Source organism: Harmonia axyridis, chromosome 4 (assembly GCF_914767665.1).
Source record: "Harmonia axyridis chromosome 4, icHarAxyr1.1, whole genome shotgun sequence".
In the NCBI taxonomy this organism is placed as follows: Eukaryota; Metazoa; Arthropoda; class Insecta; order Coleoptera; family Coccinellidae; genus Harmonia; species Harmonia axyridis.
In genome coordinates, this window is record NC_059504.1 from 1063868 (window position 1) to 1088408 (window position 24541).

General features: G+C 35.1%; 1 protein-coding gene and 1 long non-coding RNA gene across 3 annotated transcripts in view; one reads left to right on the plus strand and one right to left on the minus strand.

The window, feature by feature from the left end:
• LOC123678855 (storkhead-box protein 1) overlaps window positions 1–22075 on the minus strand; it is a 72935-nt gene extending 50860 nt beyond the window's left edge. For both annotated transcript variants that reach the window (XM_045616105.1, XM_045616103.1), the window contains exon 1: window positions 21804–22075. The gene's annotated coding sequence lies outside the window, so the exon portion shown is untranslated. The remainder of the gene's footprint in view (window positions 1–21803) is intronic.
• Window positions 20350–23717, plus strand: LOC123678857. The gene is made up of 2 exons (XR_006747310.1): window positions 20350–20733; window positions 23584–23717. It is a non-coding gene; the product is annotated as an uncharacterized LOC123678857 (long non-coding RNA).
• Window positions 23718–24541: the final 824 nt, after the last annotated feature.

Consider the following 24541-nt stretch of genomic DNA (forward strand, 5'->3'; position numbering starts at 1 on the left):
AAAAAACCGTAAAAATTGAATTTCCCCCTAAAAACCGTAATATCTCCCGAAATATTGGTCATAGCCCCCTCAAACAAAATGTTTTTCGAAGATCGAGATGTGATCTACAACATATTGAAGTTTCAGGTCCGTATCTTGCCTATAGGAGAATTGACAGCCTCGAGAATATTATTGAATTTTTCTTGGAAAATTTCAGTTTACAGCCTATAAATCCTGAAATAATGGACTAATCGGTTAACTGCAGGCTTTTTCGCGATCTACGTCATCGTATCAATCGAAAGAATGCTATAAAGTCACCATGTAGGAACTTTTAATTTTTCGTTTTTTTTTAAGGGTCAGGTATTGAAAATTTTCGTGAAATTTTTCGCACAAAAAATTTTCGGATGAGTACGGAATTCGGCTCATTGGGGATGGCTAATTCTAACATCGCTTACCGATTCTTCGTAGAGCTCACAGTTTATGAGAATTTTGAACTCGAAATTTGGAAAAAAACCGTAAAAATTGAATTTCCCCCTAAAAACCGTAATATCTCCCGAAATATTGGTCATAGCCCCCTCAAACAAAATGTTTTTTGAAGATCGAGATGTGATCTACAACATATTGAAGTTTCAGGCCCGTATCTTGCCTATAGGAGAATTGACAGCCTCGAGAATATTATTGAATTTTTCTTGGAAAATTTCAGTTTACAGCCTATAAATCCTGAAATAATGGACTAATCGGTTAACTGCAGGCTTTTTCGCGATCTACGTCATCGTATCAATCGAAAGAATGCTATAAACTCCCCATGTAGGAACTTTTAATTTTTCGTTTTTTTTTAAGGGTCAGGTATTGAAAATTTTCGTGAAATTTTTCGCACAAAAAATTTTCGGATGAGTACGGAATTCGGCTCATTGGGGATGGCTCATTCTAACATCGCTTACCGATTCTTCGTAGAGCTCACAGTTTATGAGAATTTTGAACTCGAAATTTGGAAAAAACCGTAAAAATTGAATTTCCCCCTAAAAACCATAATATCTCCCGAAATATTGGTCATAGCCCCCTCAAACAGAACGTTTTTTGAAGATCGAGATGTGATCTACAACATATTGAAGTTTCAGGCCCGTATCTTGCCTATAGGAGAATTGACAGCCTCGAGAATATTATTGAATTTTTCTTGGAAAATTTCAGTTTACAGCCTATAAATTCTGAAATAATGGACTAATCGGTTAACTCTAGCCTTTTTTGCGATCTACGTCATCGTATCAATCGAAAGAATGCTATAAACTCCCCATGTAGGAACTTTTAATTTTTCGTTTTTTTTTAAGGGTCAGGTATTGAAAATTTTCGTGAAATTTTTCGCACAAAAAATTTTCGGATGAGTACGGAATTCGGCTCATTGGGGATGGCTCATTCTAACATCGCTTACCGATTCTTCGTAGAGCTCACAGTTTATGAGAATTTTGAACTCGAAATTTGGAAAAAAACCGTAAAAATTGAATTTCCCCCTAAAAACCGTAATATCTCCCGAAATATTGGTCATAGCCCCCTCAAACAAAATGTTTTTTGAAGATCGAGATGTGATCTACAACATATTGAAGTTTCAGGTCCGTATCTTGCCTATAGGAGAATTGACAGCCTCGAGAATATTATTGAATTTTTCTTGGAAAATTTCAGTTTACAGCCTATAAATTCTGAAATAATGGACAAATCGGTTAAATCTAGCCTTTTTTGCGATCTACGTCATCGTATCAATCGAAAGAATACTATTAACTCCCCTTGTAGGAACTTTTAATTTTTCGTTTTTTTTTAAGGGTCGGGTATTGAAAATTTTCGTGAAATTTTTCGCACAAAAAATTTTCGAATGAGTACGGAATTCGGCTCATTGGGGATGGCTCATTCTAACATCGCTTACCGATTCTTCGTAGAGCTCACAGTTTATGAGAATTTTGAACTCGAAATTTGGAAAAAAACCGTAAAAATTGAATTTCCCCCTAAAAACCGTAATATCTCCCGAAATATTGGTCATAGCCCCCTCAAACAAAATGTTTTTTGAAGATCGAGATGTGATCTACAACATATTGAAGTTTCAGGTCCGTATCTTGCCTATAGGAGAATTGACAGCCTCGAGAATATTATTGAATTTTTCTTGGAAAATTTCAGTTTACAGCCTATAAATTCTGAAATAATGGACAAATCGGTTAAATCTAGCCTTTTTTGCGATCTACGTCATCGTATCAATCGAAAGAATACTATTAACTCCCCATGTAGGAACTTTTAATTTTTCGTTTTTTTTTAAGCGTCAGGTATTGAAAATTTTCGTGAAATTTTTCGCACAAAAAATTTTCGGATGAGTACGGAATTCGGCTCATTGGGGATGGCTCATTCTAACATCGCTTACCGATTCTTCGTAGAGCTCACAGTTTATGAGAATTTTGAACTCGAAATTTGGAAAAAAACCGTAAAAATTGAATTTCCCCCTAAAAACCGTAATATCTCCCGAAATATTGGTCATAGCCCCCTCAAACAAAACGTTTTTTGAAGATCGAGATGTGATCTACAACATCTTGAAGTTTCAGGTCCGTATCTTGCCTATAGGAGAATTGACAGCCTCGAGAATATTATTGAATTTTTCTTGGAAAATTTCAGTTTACAGCCTATAAATTCTGAAATAATGGACAAATCGGTTAAATCTAGCCTTTTTTGCGATCTACGTCATCGTATCAATCGAAAGAATGCTATAAACTCCCCATGTAGGAACTTTTAATTTTTTTTTTTTTTTAAGGGTCGGGTATTGAACTATTTTCCATTTAAAGATAGTTTGATCCTTGACAAATCATAATTATTTCATCTGTAGGATTTAATTGAAAATCATTCAATTTACTTCAAAAAACTATTGACAATTGGACATTTATAAAGCCCGTTCAGTAGGCACACTTATCTTTTATATCTTGAAAGACTACGTCTAAAGGGTTATCTCAAATATCGAATGTAATAAAGTGATATCAGGGAAATACTGCTCCCTTATAAGAAATCAGTAATATTTCATTCAACACATACGCTACTAAACCTATTACGCTCTGTGTAAAATAAATAATCTGTGGCGCAGTTTTCTTATTATAAGCGGCTGGCTGATTGATAGCGCTCATGCATTTTTCGAAATAGAACAGGAAGTGCACTTCACATTCGAATGTATAAAGAAAGAGAACAATTTCTTTCCGTAAATAAAGGCTTGGATGAGAAGCCAGTTATTTCCACTTAGGATATCTATTTATACAAGCGCCAAGATGGAATGTGAACAAACTGACTGACTGGTTTATCAATGGTATGCGCTAAATGGAGTTTTAGAATAAATATTTTGATCCGTTATACGTTCAAAATGGAATGCTGAAAATATATCAGATGCACTTTTTCGAGATCTTTCGACAAGTCTGAAAACATCCTTTTATTTCGTGGTAAAGTGGAAATCATGGGCGTTTGACTGAGATTTTGAGTATGTGATAAAAATACTATAGAGCTCAAAATTTTATTTTCACACAGCATAAAATGTAAACAAGTTAAAACTGCAATATCTCCAATATTCAAGGAATATTAAGCAACCATCATTGATTAGTATGCTAAGTTTAAACGTGGTGAAATGAGCACCGAAGACGGAGAACGCAGAGGACGCCCAAAAGAGGCTGTCACCGACGAAAATATCAAAAAAGTTCACAAAATAATTTTGAATGACCGTAAAGTGAAGTTGATCGAGATAGCAGACATTGTGAAGATATCATCTGAGCGTGTTGATCATATCATTCACGAATATTTGTACATGAGTAAGCTGTGTGTAAAATGTGTGCCGCGCGAGCTCACAATCGATCAAAAGCAACAACGTGTTAATGATTCTGAGCAGTGTTTGAAAAGCTGTTTAAGTGCAATAAACCTGAATTTTTGCATCGATATGTGACAATGGATGGAACATGGCTCCATCATTTCACTCCGGAGTCCAATCGACAGTCAGATGAGTGGACTCCATACGATAAACCCAATCCAGAGCAAGGAAAAAGACAACAGTCAGCTGGCAAGGTTACGGCATCAGTATTCTGGGATGCACAAGGTATAATATTCATTGGTTACCTCCAAAAGAGCCAGACCATCAATAGCGAATTATGATATAGCATTATTGGATCGTTCAAAGGATGACATCCTTAAAAAAACGGCCCCATTTTAATAAAAAAAGGTGCTGCTTCATCAAAACAATACGCCTGTTACAAATCAATGAGAACAAAGGCAAAATTGCATGAATTGTGCTTCGAATTGCTTCTGCATCCACCTTATTCGCCAGATTTGGCCCCCAGCGACTTTTTCCTGCTCTCTGACCTCAAAAGATTGCTCACTGGAAAGAAATGTAGCGCCAATGAAGAAGTAATCGCCGAAACTGGGGCCTATTTTGAAGCCAAAGACAAATCGTACTACAAAAATGGTATCGAAAAGTTGGAAGATCGCTATAATCGCGGTATCGCCCTCGAAGGCAACTATGTTGAATATAAAAATCGAATTTTATAAAATAAATGAATATAATATGTGTTTTACTATAGTAGACCGGGGACATTTCAGTTGGCCTGTTAATACTATAACGTTGTTCAATATCTACGTCTTGAATTATTTCTATGATGTTTTCGAATTATTCTATTACTACTTCGCAGTTAGGTAAAATAGAATCCAATGTCCAATGGAGCACAAGAGCAAGTCCCAATCAAACATAACCGGTTCTACCATTTCTAACAAGCTGAATTAGAAGCTTTTAAGTTGTGACGATTATAATTAGGCTACATACGTCAAATTAATTATAGCAAATCAGCCTATTCTAGGTACATTTTTCAATTCATCTAAAGTACTATAATTAATATAAATGTCTAAATTATTAAGTAACTAGCTATCAACATATCACCAATATTATAGAGGATGTATCAACATTGAATTGGTTACCGAATGGATCCTTGAACAGAAAGAAATTAACACTTACCAACATGAAATCATCAACGTACAAAATATGAGAATTTTCAATAAGAGTTGTCATTTTTAATAGTCCGCTTACTCGGCAGCTGTCACTTTTGAAGCTGTCATCTGTTGACATTTGACAGGTAAAAACTACGCCATCACTAAAAATGGATCAACAACGCACTAAAATTGTGAAAAGTCACAGTTCGCAAAAATAAAGCACTTTTGAGTCGTTGTGGAGCACCTTCTCGGCCGGCAATAGTGATACTGTTGAAAAAATTTGAGCTGTTGGGAAAAGTCAGTGATGTGAAGAATCGAATTTGTGTGCGTCTTTCAAGAATAACTAAGAATAATGCTGATACAGCCCATAGAGTTGACAAAAACTCAGGTTTTCCGATTTCTACGCGATTTTCGGAATTTGGCTATGATAAATGAGTTTTATGGCCAAAAATTGGAAAATATTGAAGTAGATGACGTTTATTTTCAACAGGAGGACGCTACGTACCATACAAGAAACGAAACAACATTTTTACAAAATAAGGTTTCTGGTCGTGTGTTCACAATTGGCCACTGAGATCTTGTGATTTAACACCTTTAGACTTTTTTCCATGTTTAGCCATTGATTCCTCTAAAAGTATACCCATTTTTTTCAATGTCAAAAAGAAATTTTTTATTGGGATGCTTTTCCTTCAGTATTTTGTATCATTTTATTCCCTTGATATCTGAAGGCCTTTCAGTGGCACATGTTGGCGATACCTTTGCTTTTACAGAAAAATAATGGATCCAGTTTAGAATTAGCTCGCACATTTATCAATGAATTGTATCAGTATGGGCGAATGAAGTGTGTGGGTTTTCACTTGGAAAAATATTTCTACATTCCATATTATCAAGTCGATAAATCTGATCTAGGATATGCAAGGAATTTCACAGGTACCTATAAACTTGTTATATATTGCTTTCAAAGGCGCAAATTCAGCTTGTCATGCATTACATAAAACCTAGGACAATACGTATCAACCATTTCTTAGGACCAGTTTTGAATGGATAAGAAATCTTTTGAATTTTATCGAATGAGAGAATATTTAATATATTTTTGGCAGGAAATAAACAAACGTATTCTCATTATTCATTCTTTAGAATTTCCGTGAAATATTTCTTGTTATCCGTGTAAACATCAAATTGCAGAAACGCAGGCAATTCAATAAATGAATTCATTTCATCTTATGAATGAAAAAACAATTACCGTTCGAAAAGATACCATTAAAATGACTAAGAAACAGGAATTCTACCATTAATTGCAACAATAATAATTACCTATCAACGTGATGCAATTCTTTCGAAGTAATTTATAAACCTCAAAGAATAATTTCAATGAAATTTGATGCAACGTGTTGATTTTCTCCCTTTTTATCATCGATCTAAAATGCAAATTAATTTCTTCCTCTGCAACACAATTCAACGATTGTAATACATCTTTAACAATTAATTTCGAAATTCACACGCTAATTTATTCTGTGTAAGTACAGCTTTCCTAAATCACCATTTTATTTCTTGTTGATTAAATATCCTGGTTTCCTATAGGAAGTAGGATACTTGATAATTACGTGGGACATCAAAAGACAATGCCAACTTAAAGTTTTTCGATGGTTCTGCTCGCGGAAAATACAACTATTATTAATTACAAACGTATCATGACTTTTTCACGTAATGATGATTACATAATTGGGAATAATGAAATAAACGAAAGGCGATTGGATTGATGAAACTCAACTTTTTTCAGCTCGACTAGGTGATTCCACATGGTTCGTTCCGTGGAACCAGTATTGTTCAATGTCTTTGTGATTAGTGATAACTGACTTGGTTGAAAATGTTGTTGGTTGATTCGATTAGCTACTGCTCGGTTGAGTGCCGTACAAAAAGTTGCCATAGAAATATCCAATTGGAAATAATCGTGGATATTAAAAAAAACGTATAAGTTTTTTATTTTATTGATCATTCAAGATTGTTGGAGTTAAAATGGTATAATGCATGACCTTAGTCCGAAATTATACGATACGAGAATTTCATTATTTCAAAATTGCTGGGTATATTCATTTAAGAGATGATAATTCATGAATTGTTAAATACCAGTCAATTAATGGGCTATTTTCGGTCGATTTACAAAGGTACATTTGTTCGATAGCAACTGGAAGAAATTTTTATGGCTCTATGACTGTTCATGGCCAGTAGAAGTCGTAAACAACAAAAAAAACTACTATGGTCCATTATTTTCCTTACATCACAAAACAAATAAACTTGTACGTAAAATTATAAAATGAATATCGTACTTCGAGGTGTGAACTTGAATTATGACTTACGTGACGTTTGAAACTTTGCGGTGAAAATATTATAAATAATCTGTATCGTGTTTGAAATGACGTAACTGTATGACATCAGTTCATATCTCAGAGAAATAAACATAGATAGAGAGAGCATATGTCATTTTCAGTAAGCAAATGAACTATCAAATTTGACACGAAGCGCGCGGAAATGAAAACATATCATTGATATGATATTTCACTCAATTCGCGAGTTTCTCCACAAAAAACGCATTTCTTATGTCCCATAATGAATCAACGTTTCATATTAACTCAAAATATATTGAAATAAATACCTAAATATCAGAAATTCAGAAAATCAACTTCAAGCACGCAAAACAACGTGAAACAACCGATGACACTAGGAGAGCAAAAGTTGCCAAATCTTGGATTTCAGCAGGTAGATACAGAAAATAATAAATATTCTGCTTATTATAAATTCGACAATTTGGAGGAATATCGGATTCCAAATATTCAAATTTGCATATTTGATCGGGAATCACTCGAATAAATATATTTCATTCAATATAATATACATTCATAACGATGTAGTAAAATTGTGGATTTGAAAATATATCACAATCCGGAAACGCAATCTAACCATGTTGGGGACATGAAAAAATTGCGTGTACTCCCTCTATCTATGTTTATTACTCTATGGTTCTCACACTTCGTACATATCCTCAATAACTTCACGAATTCCATTTTTAAGGTCTTGAATCGTTTGTGAATCATTGCCAAAGACCTTATCTTTTACGTAGCCCCATAGAAAAAAGTCTAAAGGTGTTGAATCAGTAAATCTCAGTGGCCAATTGTGATTACCTCTTCGAGAACTAACACGGTCAAGAAACATTTCTTACAAAATTGCGATCGTTTTATGAAACCTCTCATTGAAAAACCTTTTATTCTAATATTTCAATTATTTTCTCTGTGAGCATTAAATTGCTTGATAGCTCGATAAAAGTTGAGAATGATCTCAATACTTTCGCCCAGAAGGCATCTTCATGCAAATACAATATAACAAGCCAAAACAAGAACAGTAACCAGCATCGGGAATCGTGAACATGAGCATCACGTTCAAACAAAATTAGGAGATAACATCATTCGAGAAATTAAATTCTAAAACAATAATATCATCTGTACCATCTTGTTTTAGGCCAATTTCCCTAGATTCTGAAGCGGTTCATTCCATTATTGATGCGATATCTTCTGTTATATCTACATAGAAACCGAGTAAACATAGCCTGGAGTTGGGTGAAATTGCTTCGAATCTTCGATGCTCTTTGTGAGGTTCGAAGCACTGTTATTTTTGATAATAAAACGAATTGTTGTCGAACTTTTAAAGTGATTCGGAATTGTTGGTTTTCACGAATATTTCCCTCTTGTCAAAAATTCTATGTATATGGAGAACAATTATCGAAAATTACAGCGACTATTTCCCTCGTCGTAATTTGCACCAATCAGAAACGAGCAATTTTGAATTACAAATGGTTTCTAGGTGGAAAAACTGTTTGGCAGGACCTGTCAGCAGTTTATTCGCGTTTACCCGCGGCAAAACTTGACAGTTGTTGTCACCAAAAATTACAATACATTTTAAAACAAACGTAATTATTATTTCCAAGGACACCATAATTAAACCTTATCTGCAAATGGATAATGAGCACTACTCCAACATCATAAACACCCTTAGAAGTGACGCCTCAGAACCTCCAGCTAAAAAGCAGAAAACAGAAGATCCTGCAGTCACTCCTCCCGCTTCTCACTCAACAGATTACATTAATTATGTACCTACACCCCACATCTTCAATAAATCAACAAAAGTTTCAAACAATACCCCTACCGTGTACCAAAATTGCAATTTATATTTTAATTGTACCATAAATAATTAAATTTGTAGTATTTCGGATGAAATAAAATTGAGTATCTGTTTTTCAGTTTTCAAATTAATACCTATACATGCAGAATAATCTGTTACTCAGGAAATAGTCTTGTCAAATACCATTCGGGCATCTAATTTTTCCTGTGAAAAAAATCGAAAAAACACATTGCAAAGTAATATTTTTTGACAAAAAGCATTCGTGCAGGTGCAAAAATCCTCGTCTTCGACTCGGATTTTTGTTGCCACCAGCACTCATGCTTCTTGTCAAAATATTACTTAGCAACGTGTTTTTTCGATTCTTTTCGGAAAAATTAGATGCCCTTATGATATTACTTACGATAATTGCATTGTAGGAAGCGAAACTGCACTGCGATAATTGTTCTGTTCATAGATGCATAGTTTCTATGCATCTTACACAGTTCGAATCTATGGCAATTCCATTCTACATCAGTTTGACAAGTGATGTAACAGTTTATTCGGGAAATATTCCCCCGAATTACACTCGTGCATCAAAATGACCGGATAATTTCGCATTCCAGCGTGTTTTCTTTGAAATACTGCATTCGGTCATTTTCATTTTTGGGGAAAGAGCCCTCCACCTTGGGTGTCGGGCTCTTTCTCCAAAAATGAAAATGAACTCATGCAGTTTTCATGACAACACGCTGTCATGCAAAATTATCGGTATTCTTGATGCACTTGTGGAATTACTTACGAAAATTGTACTAAGTAATATTGAAATTGAACCTAAGATAAATGCTCTTCGAAGAGAGAATGAAATATGAATCTAAAAATAGGTTTATGTTGTTGCTAAATTTAGAATTTTGAATATTCGTACTTCGAGTAAATTAATGTACATCCTTGATTTCAAATATACAGGGAGGGACAAAACATTGTGACTGAATTGAAAAAATTCCTATATTGGAAAACTCTTTAGATTTCTACATACAGGGTGTTCCACAATTAATGGGACGCTCTATTACAGTTAAGCGCTGAAATTTTCGAAATTTTGAATGCAAATCTACAGGGTGATATTTCTTCTGGAACAGAGCCCGCTTCATTAGTCCAGAACTTTTATTTTTGGTGGATCAATGCTAGTTTAGAAAGATGTGAATAGAAATTTTGGTTCGTTATAGTTTTGTCGTATCTCCTACCGATTTCGAGAAAAAAAATTCAAACAATTCTCTAGTTATCTTAAGGAAAATCCAAATTACTATAAAAATTCAGTTAGTGAGCTGTGAAGAATAAATTAATTATAAGTTTTTGTACTTATTTACCCAATCTTTAGTGGAGATCAATAAAGATTCAATGAACTCGTATAATCCTAAAAAAAAGTAGGACTACAAAAAAAGAAAACGTTTGCGGGTCAATGTTTATAGGACTTTTTTCATTAATATTATCCAAGGATTTTGTAATTTTTGTTAATTTCCAATCGAGGAACACCCCTGTATATTATTCAGTTCCTTGTTCTTCAAGATTGCAATTAGAGAACAAATGAAGGAGCGCTCGAAAATTTTCCAACTTTTTTTATTTCCCCTACACCCATTTACCGAAACGTTCATTAAAAGTTATTGCCGTCATTAAAATTTTAATCATCCAGTATTTTGGCTACCGGCTTCGTTTAATGGAGGATTAAAAATTTAATGGGACATTGAATTTGAATAAATGTTCCTGCAACTGGGGGTCAGTTAGTATATTAAGCGGTAATAAAGGAAATAATCTGTAGCGAAGATTAATAAAAATTCGATAAACTGGTATAAACATCACAAAAAGTAGGACTTCAAAAAACACCCTGTATCTCGAAAACAATCGTTTGCGGGTCATTGTTCATGGGACATTTTTTTTAAATTACCCAAAGAATCTGTCATTTTTCTTAGTACCTCTAAATAAGGAACAGCCTGTATATTATACAGTACCGTTGTTTCCAAGATTGCAATTGGAGAACGAATGGAACAGCGCTCGAAAGCTTTCCACCTTTTTTTATTTCTCCTACACGCAGTTGCATAAACGTTCATTAAAATATAATGCCGCCATTAAAATTTTAATCCTTCAGTTGGATACTTGAACCGTTTAATGGAAGATTAAAATGCTAATGCGGCATTAAATTTTAATTAATTTTCCTGCAACTGGGTGTCAGTTAGTATATTAAGCGAAAATAAAGCAAATAATAATCCATATTGTAAAATTGTCATTGTATATTCCGACACAAAATGCACCGCAATCTCTAACGTCTCAAATCCGCGTTATATCCACCACATAATTGTTAAAACAATAATCGTAACGAGCTCGACCTTTATCCTTCCACCTGCGAAAGCGCACTTGCTGATCCTTCGGACCGCACCTCTTCCACGCTGGATCCCATAAACCGATTTTAATTACGTTCAGCATCCTGCATTCCGTTCGAAATTCTAGCATATATGCATATATACACGGTTCGGATCTCGACGTGTCGCGCCAACGTCTCTCGGATTCCGAATCCTGCCGCGCGGTTGTAAATCCGCACGTATATATTCAATTAAAGGTGAAATAAAGGGGCCCACGCATCCCGAAGAGCAGAAGTCAGAACTCATGAATATGTACCGGTGTGGCTTTACAACAATGGGTGATTTCAGGGACGTAAATTTCGAGGTATTCGCGTCGTAAAGATTGTAAATCATTTCGTACGATCGTTTAGCGGACGAATAGGTAAATTGTTGGTTCTAGGTAGAGGTTTTATGACTTATTGCAATTTTTATTTGATTTATTGTTGGCGATTGTGGTATGATTTCAAGAAAACTATTTGTTATTACTCGGACTACTTGGAGAAAAATGAATGTATCTAATGCGTCCTCGGAGGCTTAAGAAGAAGAATAAAGGTGAAGAGTTTTCCATTAGGAGTTTTCATACTGAAATAAAAAAAAACGAGTATTTTTAAAAGAAATCGATGGATGTTTATTTAATTGTAAAGAGAAAGTTATGACATTAAGGATTAGAGATTCATCAAGCCAAGTAGCTTGACATTTCAACCAACTATAGTGTTTTTTTTCGAGGTATATAACTTTAAGTTGGCATTACTGTTCAAGATGGCGACCGATTGAACAGCTCTCAAGTGATTTATTCTCAGTTTGGTTTGGCAATTCATTATGAGTAGACTCACGCCTGAACAACGCTTACAAATAGTGCAATTTTATTTCGAAAATAATGGTTCTGTGCGGAATACGTATCGCGCACTACGTCCATTAGCGATGAAGCGCACTTCTGGTTGAATGGATACGTCAACAAACAAAACTGCCGCATTTGGAGTGAAGCTCATCCTCAAGTGTATGTCGAAACACCGTTATCCAGAAAAACTGACTGTTTGGTGCGCTTTATGGGCTGGTGGAATCATTGGTCCGTACTTCTTCAAAAACGATGATGGCCAGAACGTTACAGTCAAGGGTGATCGGTATAGAGCCATGATTACTAACTTTTTCATTCCTGAATTGAACAACCATGATGTCCAGGAGATGTGGTTCCAACAAGACGGCGCAACATGTCACAAAGCTCGTGCCACAATCGATTTATTGAAAGACACGTTTGGTGACCGCCTAATTTCAAGTTTTGGAACTGTTAATTGGCCTCCAAGATCTTGTGATTTAACACCGATAGACTACTTTCTGTGGGGCTATGTAAAGTCATTGGTCTATGCGGATAAGCCACAAACCCTGGACCATTTGGAAGACATCATTCGCCGTATTATTGCCGATATACGACCACAAATGTTGGAAAAGGTAATCGAAAATTGGACGTCTAGATTGGACTACATCCGAGCCAGCCGTGGCGGTCATATGCCAGAAATCATATTTAAAATGTAATGCCACAAGATTATCTTGAAGTCAAATGAAATTCATGTCAATCGAATGATCCATCGTTGTTTTATTGCAATTTAAAGTTCTATAGCTCTAAAAAAACACCCTTTAGTAAACCAGAAATTGAAAAAGTGGGCTTTGATCGTTTCCTTTAATTTTGAAGCGTTTTATTTGTTGTTAACAAATTAACGATAAACTTTTAGCAGTTTTCAATTCTAAATCGATTTCAAATTATATTAGATTCATTCCGATGACCTATATTCCCTTTTCGTAGATACATTTAGCTAGTCGAAACTCCCTATTGACGAAAACATAAATGACACATGCAAATTTAGGCATTTCCACCAGAGTCTTGCGGAAAATAAACTAATAACTCAACTGCACGAATCCGTGTCTAGATGTTATCGGTTCGGGTACTATGAGGCTGAAATCGAGGTTGAAACACCACGGCACAAGAAACACGCAACCTATTATCTCAGAATTTCATACTCAGTTGTCGGATTGAATGTCAGACTTATATGAAGCGGTATACTCCAATCGTGCACAATCATCTTATCATCTCGAGATCTCTAGAATGAATGAACCCATGGGAAGTTTTGCGAAACTGTGGCGGACGAACTTTCGCCAAATACGTCGGGATATTGCACTACACTCCTTTTGGTATTATACAGGGTGGAGCACGCTCATTAAAAATTACAGAAACGTGGCGATGCCGGGTCAGAAGTTTTTGCGCGATTGTTGTACATTTTTGGTCTGAACCGCAAACAGTCTTATAAAACTACGTATTTGTAGAATCCATAATGAAAAAGGTTTTTTCGAAAAAAAGTGAGTCCCCGTCCTATTCCTTTTTTTTAAGAATCTCATAAACCGTTAAGTTTTCACCCAAGATGTGGCATATTGCCGAAATTGTCGTCAAAAAATCTATCCGATAATGCAATAATATACTGGGTGTGCAATTTGAAATAAGGAAGTAGTGGTCTGTTTCCGGTATAACCGGAAGTTTTAGAGGTCTGAAAATATTTCATGGAGAAAGACCATTGTCTCAAACCCTAATATGCAAATTTTCAGCTCAAAATTATGATTAGTTTTCCATAAACGTCTAATAGGCCAACCCGGTGAATCACTCTGTATATAATTTCTTTCCTTAAACTACGAAAATCATCAAAAGTTTCAGTTTCACACGGAAAATCAACCAAGTGTCTATTACAATCTGTAAACTTCAGATAATTAAAATATTCGGTGGCCACCAGAGTCTCCGGATTCAATACCGTTGGATTTTCTCCTTTGGTCACATTCAAAGAAAAGCATTTATCAATTTAAAAAAATCTAACGGTGATAAATCCGGAGAACTCGATGGCCACCCAATATTTTAATTATCTGAAGTTTACAGATTATAATGGATAGGCAGTTGGTTGATTTGGCGTGTAAAACTGATGATTTCTTTAGTTTCATAAGAAATTTATGACTAGTTTTCGAGATACAGGGTGTCGCATTAATTGCATTCAATAACGATCACCTGTGATTGTTTCAGTCGGTTTTAACAACTCATAATACACTACGTCGAGCTGGTCCCACCAAATACTGAGCATGACCTTGGAACCGTGAATATTTGGTTTGGCTGTCGACGTGGAGGCTTGGCCCCTATGGGTTTCTGCGCTTTAAGTATTTGGGAGCATTCGATGAGCCTCAGCCGCAGATTTCTTCATATCAAAGCAGAAAATTAAAACCTCCCGCAAATGACGAGAATTTGACTCGTAAGTTGACATGTTTAATCGAGAATAACTTTATAATGCAGGCACAAATTGACTAATTAAGTGCAGAAATTAAAAAAAAAAGTTCTCAAATACAAAACAAATATCTCTTTCAACAAGACAATGCTTTTTGTCATAAATCGATGAAAATCATGGTCAAATCGAACGAGCTGCTCTTCTAACTGCTCGATCAGCCCACTTATTCTCCAGTGATTACTGGCTTTTTGCAGACTTCAAAATAAAGCTGCAGAAAAAGAGATTTGGCTCTAATGAAGAAGTGAATGAAGTGATTACCGATATTGAAGCCTATTTCTAAAGCAAATACGAATCTTTCTCCAGAAAAGATAGAGGACAGTTGAAGTGCATGTATCACTCTTGAAAATTACTGTTGTCGAATGAAGTCGAAATTTCTGGAAAAAATGTGTTTTTAGGGAATTTAGATTGATACCAAATTTAGTTATGTCTGAAAGTGTATCTCAAGTGAGAAAGTGAAACTGAAAGTACAACAGATATGATTTTATTCCATCAAAAATACATCTCTCAATTTAAAGTTCCAATTTGATTCTACTTCGTCTACCTTGAATTTGCTTTCAAATGAATGAAGGTATACATCGATATATTTAAACTTGAGGGTACTCTATGAATTCCTTTGAAATGACTAATTCGCGCATTATTTTTAGCTTCAGGGATGACCACATACATCTATAAGCTCAAGAACAACAGTCCTATTCCTCTTCTGGTCATTAAAATCACATCTAGTTTTTTTTTCTGACATTGCTCTCAGGATGATCTGATCGCAATTGAATGAAATCCAACTTTCAGATGAGAGCATGTGAAAGTGTTTTAAGTGTCTTTAAGACCGATGGTCAATAACTAGTATACGGAAATTGTATACCACGTGGTAACTCGATACAATATTTATATATATGGAGCTAGTTCGGATGAAGCAACGAATTGTTCTCGATATGGCTTGGGCTAGGAAAGTTTGAAATGTTTCGTTGCTTAGGATTGTGGATAATCTTCTTTTCTTGAAGAAAATAGTGAAGGATTTTTCAATTCAATAACAGATTCAGTTTTGACTAGACCACTATCTTGTCAGCTGTCATTTTTGAATTTTTCATCTTTCGACAAGTAAAACTACGCCATTACTAAAAATGAAACGATGCACGCTTCAAAAAGAGATTGAAATTCATTACAAAAATAGTAACAATTTTGCAGTCACAGTTCGCAAAATTAAAGCACTTTTTTGAAGCACCTTCTGGGTCAGCAATAGTAAGAATGGGGAAAAATTTGAGCTTTTAAGACAAGCTAGTGATGTGAAGAATCGAAACCGTGTACGTCGCCTAAGAACAAACAACGGAGCAATAGTAATTTTGTGAGAAAAGTTTCCTGGCCGTGTTTTTTCTCGAAAAAGTGATCACTATTGTCCACCCAGATCTTGTGATTTAACACCTTTAGACTTTTTTTATTGAGGCCTAGGGAATGATAAGGTCTATGTCAATGCTTCACAATCGATTCAAGAACTTAAAGATGGAATTCTTAAAGTTATCGAGGAAATACATCCACAAATGTGCAAATTGGTGAATTTCATGAAAAGGATATGGTGCTACAACCGTAGCCAATGAAATAAACAAGCTTCAATTTTTTTTGAAATATACTCGTCATTTAATATCCAAATGAAACCTCTTATTGGAAAAACCCTTTAAAAAAATTGTGCTATAAAAAATTCAAATAGTCCTGTTCATTTTTAAATGAGCAATTATACCAATACTTGGTAGAATGAGAATTAACTGATTTTCAGTTGAATCCCATCTTCATTTTCTACATGTGTTTTCCATTACTAGGTACATGTGTCTTTTTATAAAAAACATTCTGAGTCGTCGAGGACGAAAATATACGAAATGAAAAATGCCCAACCTCCTTTGCGATAAATTCCAAATTAATAGCATAAATGCAACTGCGATCCAAAATAAACTATCTAGAAATGCAATGATTGGATGGAATTTCCTGACTTGTTCCGATCTCTATGACTCATTGGACGTAAATGTTTTCTGCTGAAAAAAATCAAGGATTGGTTTAATTTGCGATCGAGAGAGAGTTCTCTCCCTAAAAGCTAAAGTATGTTGGTAATTGACTGACTAAGCCTTGTCCCCTTTCGTATTAAGATCGTTCATACCGAGGTAATCATGAATCAGACATTATCCAGTTTGGACCATAGATAAATAGTCTTTGATCGACAAATATTTTGACAGATTCATAAATTCGGAATGCTTCAACTTTCATTTAAGGAAATTTCCAATTATGTACTTTTAATTTATTTATTTATATTGACATGCCCTTCTGCAACTCTTACGAATATAATAAAAATGAACCAAAATACGAATTAAATTTAATTGACGTATCAACTTGTTGATTGCAGGATGGAATCTGTGGCCCGACCAAAGACGAACCGAGATCGAGCACAGAAGCGATTTGATCGCTAATCCAAATATTAAAAGTTTCATAACTCCCACAAAAAGTGAAACTGAAATTAGAAAATCAATTTATAATAAGATTATCACACTATATCAGGTTTTCGTGCCATATGGGTGAGTTAGTTATGATTCTTCCGCTTTCTTGTAAATAATAAGAGTTGTAGTAACGCGATGTCTATCTGGTGGTTGTCAGAGTATGTTACAAAATCTGTTTCAGCTGTCCATTATATCTAATTATAGTGAAAAATAGAAAAATAATCGTATCAGTTCGTTATTTCAATTTTATTGCTCAGTTACTAAGGTAATTATTGAGTAATGTAAACAAAAAATTTTTCTATGAATTTAATAAGTTTTATTGATATAATCATAACAAATGATGCAAAAATGTTAGGAAATATTATTCAAATTAATATGAAATTCCGAATGCTGAATTTTAGATTGTCTGCAGCAAGCATGGATACATTTTTCATTGTCTTTCTTTAAAGAACAGCCAGACTCAGCAAGAATTCTTGAAACCTCATTTTCTGAAAATTTTCTTTCCTTTATATATCCTTCAGCAATAGAAGTACTCTTCCAACCACCTTGACGTTTCAACATAGTCATCATTGCACCAGCTTTTGCCAGAAGAGTTGCTGATGTTTGATCTGTATATTTTTCTATTATTCTATATTCTCTGGTCAGAGCTTTGAACTTTTTTTGGTGATATTCGATTTCTATCCTTGCCTCGATATTCGAACAACTTATGATTATTAGCGATGTTAAAATTCTGATTCACCATCAAAGTCTTCTTTACCGTTAAATATTTGGACCTTAAAGAACTCGAAAAAAATATTTCAGAGAGATTTGTAAAGTATCCGGGTAGCATAGATTTATTAATACATTTCACACAGATTTTTGTCACCCACAAAATTTTGGTTCTTTGTCATGAGAGATTCGCGACATTTTTGGTAAAGCCTTTTCTGCTTGTTTGGATTTTTTTTGGGAATTTAACAATTTTCTTCAATTTTTACATTTTATGTTTGACAGTTTTTCTATAGCAACAAGCAACGATAGCAAATCTCATAAATAATTATTGTACATTAGATAACTATATTAAAATTAAATTGAATTTTCAAATTTGTGGATATAGTAACCAACTATTAAGACAAAAATTTGTTTGCACCTCGGGTACTGAGAGATGTTAAACATCTTCTTAATGCCCTTGGTACATAAATAATTACCATGGAAAGTGAATTCGATAAATGATTTGGAAAACTCATTTCAGTCAATTTGGTTTCCATCATGCACAAAACTTCAGGTTTACGAACATTCTTATCAAAAGACGTGAGCATTTATATTGCACGTTTCTGTCAAATGCATCCTGGTCCAAAATTAATATACATGTCATTCTCAACCTCGAAGAAAACTAGACCAAGATGTGGGTGTTCCAAAACAAGCAGAATTCGAAGTGAAAACTTTATATTTCATAAAAACACACCCACGCACGAAATTTTATATCTACACCATAAATAAATCAACCATAGAAGAACAATCTAAATTCCTCAATGCCACTTGACAACGCGTGACCCTTTACGAGGTTTTTTATCGAAATTTTATGAAAAGAATCACATTTGAAATTTATTGTTCTTTTTTTCAGGATTTCGGTCGTGCTAATGTCGTTTCAAGGTTTCTCGTTAGTACCTACACGTTCAATTAGGAAACAAGTAATGTTCAGATATATGTATAGTTAAGTTTTTCAACCTTCATCTAGCATGTGGGTAAATAGAGTTATTGTACTGGGAAGTGAACATTACTCGAGTAGGTATGGGTGATTGAAAGGCGATGTACCAATCTTTGGAAGGGGGGCAAAAAATCGAAATAGAATACAATTAAGCGATTCACAAGTACCTAATGTCAAAAGCATCCTCGAGAAACCGTAGAAAATCGAGGTGAACAAGGTTCAGGAAAAAATTGACCACTGATGCTCCAATTACGAGACTGGTAACGGAAAATTCTATTGAATTCGGTTAGCCCATTATATTTAGTTTTGTTGAGTTAACAATAGCTTTTGCCAGAAAAAAATGCCTCAGTTACTGGATATATTAAGAATGGAACAAATATAAACGTCAATCGAGCATATAATCGAAATTCAATTAGAGGAACACAACAAAACTAAAATTTGAAAATCTAAAAACTAAAAATACTGAAAGAAATCAAATATGTAGAAATCTTCGTTATATTTTAATTCAATCTCATCCTAGTTACAGTGGCGACATAGAGGGATGAGGCCCCTCTAAAATTTTGCTGTCCTCCCTAAAATTTTGCTGCACCCTCTAAAATTTTGTTGCCCGCCTAAAATTTTGCTGTACCCCTAACATTTTGCAGCCACCCCTAAAATTTGACATACTAAGGCTAAAATAATTACAAGATCAGCAGAACTATAATTTTCGCGTATTATTTCGATTTACTTTCCCCCACCCCAAAAAAATCCGGTTCCCTCTTGGCCCCCCTGTTTTTGCTGGAGTCACAACTGCCTAGGCAACATTAATTTTGATGTGTTAAAAACAGAATTTTATAATCTTTATATTTTATTTTTCATATTGGCTATTTTTGTTTTCGAAGATCATATTTCTGGTTGATTTTCCAATTTTTGTCTTTCAAAATGAATAGTTTTTTCAGTAAATTAGTATATGCAGGGTGTTCCGCCATCGATCTAATGAGCCTAATAATACAGTACAAAATTTGAGCGCTTTACTGTAATAGACCGTCAATGTATTTTATATATTTTTCAATGTTTTTGATTCATACTAAATATTCCACGTGACTCATTCAAATTTATATATTTGGTAAGGTGGCGAAGATGTCCGAAGAATACAGATCGAAGAAGATATACCCATCAACATAAAATGCTTCGAGGATGATGCAGTAATCTTTGCAGAAATTGGGGACAACTTAACAAAAACAAACACGTAAGTTTTATCAAAGCATTACAAACACAACCTGTCAATGACCATACTGACTTTCCTAATGACTTTCTCTATCGAAGAGCCTGTGAGATGTAAATCATAATAGACAATAAGCTAATTGAACAGGTAATGAAGTTTCGATCTTTAGGAGATGGATGTATTAACGATCATCCAATCACAAGTCAAGTGGTTGCAAATAACCAAAGAAAGATCATCTGAAGAAACCTGCATATTCATGTTGATGATGAAGCGTTCTAGACCCTTGTTGACCTGCGGTTCAAGCAAAAGAGCAGCAGCAAATATTGGAGCTTCAAGAAAACATAATAACAACTAGCGAGCAGGAGGACGTATGCAGATGGGGAAAGAAAACGAAGAGAATATTGGTTTTGATGACTAGAAGAGTTCTGGGTTGCAGATAAAATCGACGAATGTAGGAAATTCTCGAATGAGAAACCTTAGAGTGAAGAAGGAGATGACATTAAACATGTTGTGGACAAGAAAAACTGTGGCAAACAAAGGAGTAGAAGATCATATCCTGAGGATGGTAAAGTAATTTTTACAACTCAACTGATTGTTAGGTACTTTAGTAATTGGATTCGTGGTTTGAAATTTAGACAAAGTAGGTTATGGAGCTTATCGCCTTTTTGAGCGCCCGTTCCCCGAACAGAACACTGAATTATTTCTGACTGTATTTTTCGAATTTCGAGCCTGGACTGGTCTAAAACGATAAGGTTCGACTTACTGATGACGATTCCGCCCCCAAATTCGATTCTGTCCGTCCGTCCGGCAATACACACGATAACTTTCGAACGGGAAGAACTAGAAGCTTGAAATTTTCAGGGTAGGTTCGGATATTGAATTGAGTTTCTCAATAGGCAAAATCCGACCATAGGTTCTTTAAAAATGGCCATTCGAAATTTTGTTTTCCTGTTATTTTAGAAACTCCTTATTCTATCGAGATGAAATTCTGTATTTATATGTAAAATAACAATTCCAATCTTTACTCTAAATTGCATGTCGATTACGTGATCATAACCAGAGAAAATCCAAGAAGAGTGACGAAAAAATTAGGTTTGACTAAGTTGTAATTTAGTTAGTTAGTTAGTTTAGTCTATCGGATATTCTTTCCAAATTTCAGTTGGTCTCCAAGGGCAAATTAGGCGCATGAATGATCGAGCGCTCAACAGTTATTTAAGCGAAGCCAAGTCAGAACTTTTCTCGGTCCTTTTTTTTAATATTGTTGAAAAAAGAGTAGGTCGATGAGTTTGAGAACTGGGATATTTCTAATATCGAAACTGACTCATCTTTCGGGATTATTTTTTGCGGTAAACAGTATAAAAAAAATTATTTCATGGTCTCCTCGACGAAATTGAAATTTTCGGAACCGCACAGAGAAGATCTTCACTAGGTTGAATTGACTTTTATCCCTTCGATGATCTACCAAATGGTCGTAATAAGTTCAAAGTCTCGCGGAACCGACGGACGTATCGAATTCAGTAGGGCTCTGATCTTCGCGGATGGACCAAAAAACAGGTTTGTAATCATCGCCCATGTGTTGAATGAATCGTATCAAAGTCGGACGGTCTTCGTGTAAAAGACGCATGTACCACTTACCTATTTTAGAATAGCGAAAAAGTTAACGTGTTAATTCCGATTCGTCTCTTTTGGTCCTTCGGATCCGGATCGCACAAAATGTACCACGGGATCGAATGTCATCACATGTCACTCGAACGGTGTACGGAGTCGGTGTTTTTTCTGTGGCGCGTATTCACCTTTGACGCGGACTGCTGCTACTTTACCTGACCGACGACGCAGTTAAGACTGACTGGACCGGTCGCAGATAATAATGAATGTGAAATTCTGTAGGACTTCTCTCTCGCGAGACTTGTTTCGTACCCAGGGAGTCTGAAGAAAATATCGCTCTCTCGGCGTGTGTACCTACAGCTCAGAGATGGATCAGTAGTCCGTTCGGAAATATCGAAAATACCCGGTGTGATTAGATTGATTCGGCCTTTACTTGATGGAAATTCATTTTAAATTGAAATTATCACTTTTTATTATTTCCACTTTTCAATTCTATAAATTATAATTGTTTCGCTACACAGTAGCATCTCCAAATGTTACCTACTATTTTTAATAATAAGTTAAATAATGATTTATTGTCTTGCCGACAGGGAATGTGTGAATGACCTTTTCCCTTCTAGGAAATGCAGTTAAGGTTCAATTTTTTCACCAAACAAAGTACCAGGATCTCCATATCTCGCAAGGTCTTGTCGTATGTGGTTCTGAAGGAATTTAAGTATTTCTGGATATAAATTAGAATAAAGTGTTACACCAGACCCAAAATAACTTAGGTACAGTGGAAAACTGACGTTTCAGGAGAGAAGGACTGAGAAGCATAATGCCAAAACCGTTCAAAAGTCCTACTCTGCTAAAACGACAGTTCTCCACTGTACCTACGTTATTTTCTGTCTTGTGTAACTCTATAATCAAACGAGAAGTTTTAATTTATATCCAGAAATACTTAAATTCCTTCAGAACCACTAACGGCAAGATCTTTCGAAATATGGAAATACTGGTAATTTGTTTGATGAAAAAATGGACCCTTAACTGCATCACCTCTAAATGGCCATCCACACCTTCTTTAGGGCAAAACACGCCGTCTTGCTAGTTGAATTATGGATATTTTCGAAAAGAGTGGACGTATAAAGATTGTGATCGCTAGGAGACATCCTCAAATCAAGAAATTATTTCGTTTGGATCTAACGCTCTTCTAATATCGATGAATACCTACCGAATACAACTATATGATTGATTTTGTAGGCGCGTAAAACAAAGTACCTACAATTATATATAATATTCTTAATTCGATACACGTCGTGATCACGAATATCTGATTTATATTTCAACAAATTGTTCATTTCTGAAAACACGCCCTTCGTCGGATTAACAACAATCTATAATGAAAATCCTTCATTTATAATTGTTATCCTTACATTTATGCCTTCTCAAAGATGCCGGATAATTCTATACAACAATTTCTAGGACTCATAGTACATCGAAACATGAGTACCTACAATTCGTTTTATAGTTTTTTCTGAAACAGATCCTCTATAAGCTACAACCCCTTTGAGATTTATCACTTTCAACTAATTATTTATTTACCAATTGTAGTGATCAGAAGAATAGAATTAATATACCTACGGAAGAAAATTATTCAAAATTCAATTCAATTCCTTTTTTCAAATTCTACTATTCCAAAACACTAGCTTGAGATTAAACAACACATATTCGTGATTAGTATTTGGGAAGATATTTAATTCAAAAATTAATGTTTTATATCTGTTATATACCTATTATAATTTATAATTATTGCAAATCTTTTTGTTTGCAGGTTATACACATGAGATGATCTCCAATCTTCAATTGAAAGCGGATGGATAATTATATCTATAAATATTCAATGTACAAATTTGTCAATTTCAGTGTATCCATTTCATTTCTAATAAAAAATATAATTATAAAAAAGATTTTTTGTGTTAAAGAAACCTGTCCCTCTGGCGTCAACTAAACAGATCATTATTTTAGGTAGTGCCACAGACCAGTGGCGTACTCAGACATAAGCCTTGGGGGGGAGGGATAAAGAAAAAAAAAATTTCAAATTTTCCTTCTTTTAATGAAGTTATCTAAAGAAGTTTGCTCACTCATTATAAGATAGTGATATACCTATAAGGTTGTTACATATAATGGATATTACTCCCTTATATAAGGGGGATATATCCCCCCTTGAGTACGCCACTGCCACAGACTAATAAGTCTTTTGTAGAGCTGCTCTCAGGCTTTAAAGGGTTGCACAAACCTTCTACATCTAACAGTGAAAATACGAACCGTATCTCTGTATCGTCCTCTGGTGGCCAAACCTATGAACTAACTCGATCTACCGGTGCCGCCCCCTGTTGGCCAAACCCCTGAACTAACTCGATCTACTGGTGTCGCCCCCTGGTGGCCAAACCCCTGAACTAACTCGTTCTACTGGTGTCGCCCCCTGGTGGCCAAACCATTGAACTAACTCGGTCTACCGGTGTCGCCCCCTGGTGGTCGAACCTCTGAACTAACTCTGTTTACTGGTGTCGCCCCCTGGCGGCCGAACCTCTGAACTAACTCTGTTTACTGGTGTCGCCCCCTGGTGGTCAAACCATTGAACTAATTTAAGTTTTTGACATAAATTTTTAACTTTAGTTCATGGGTTCGGCCGCCAGGGGGCGACACCAGTAAACAGAGTTAGTTCAGAGGTTCGACCACCAGGGGGCGACACCAGTAAACAGAGTTAGTTTAGAGGTTCGGCCGCCAGG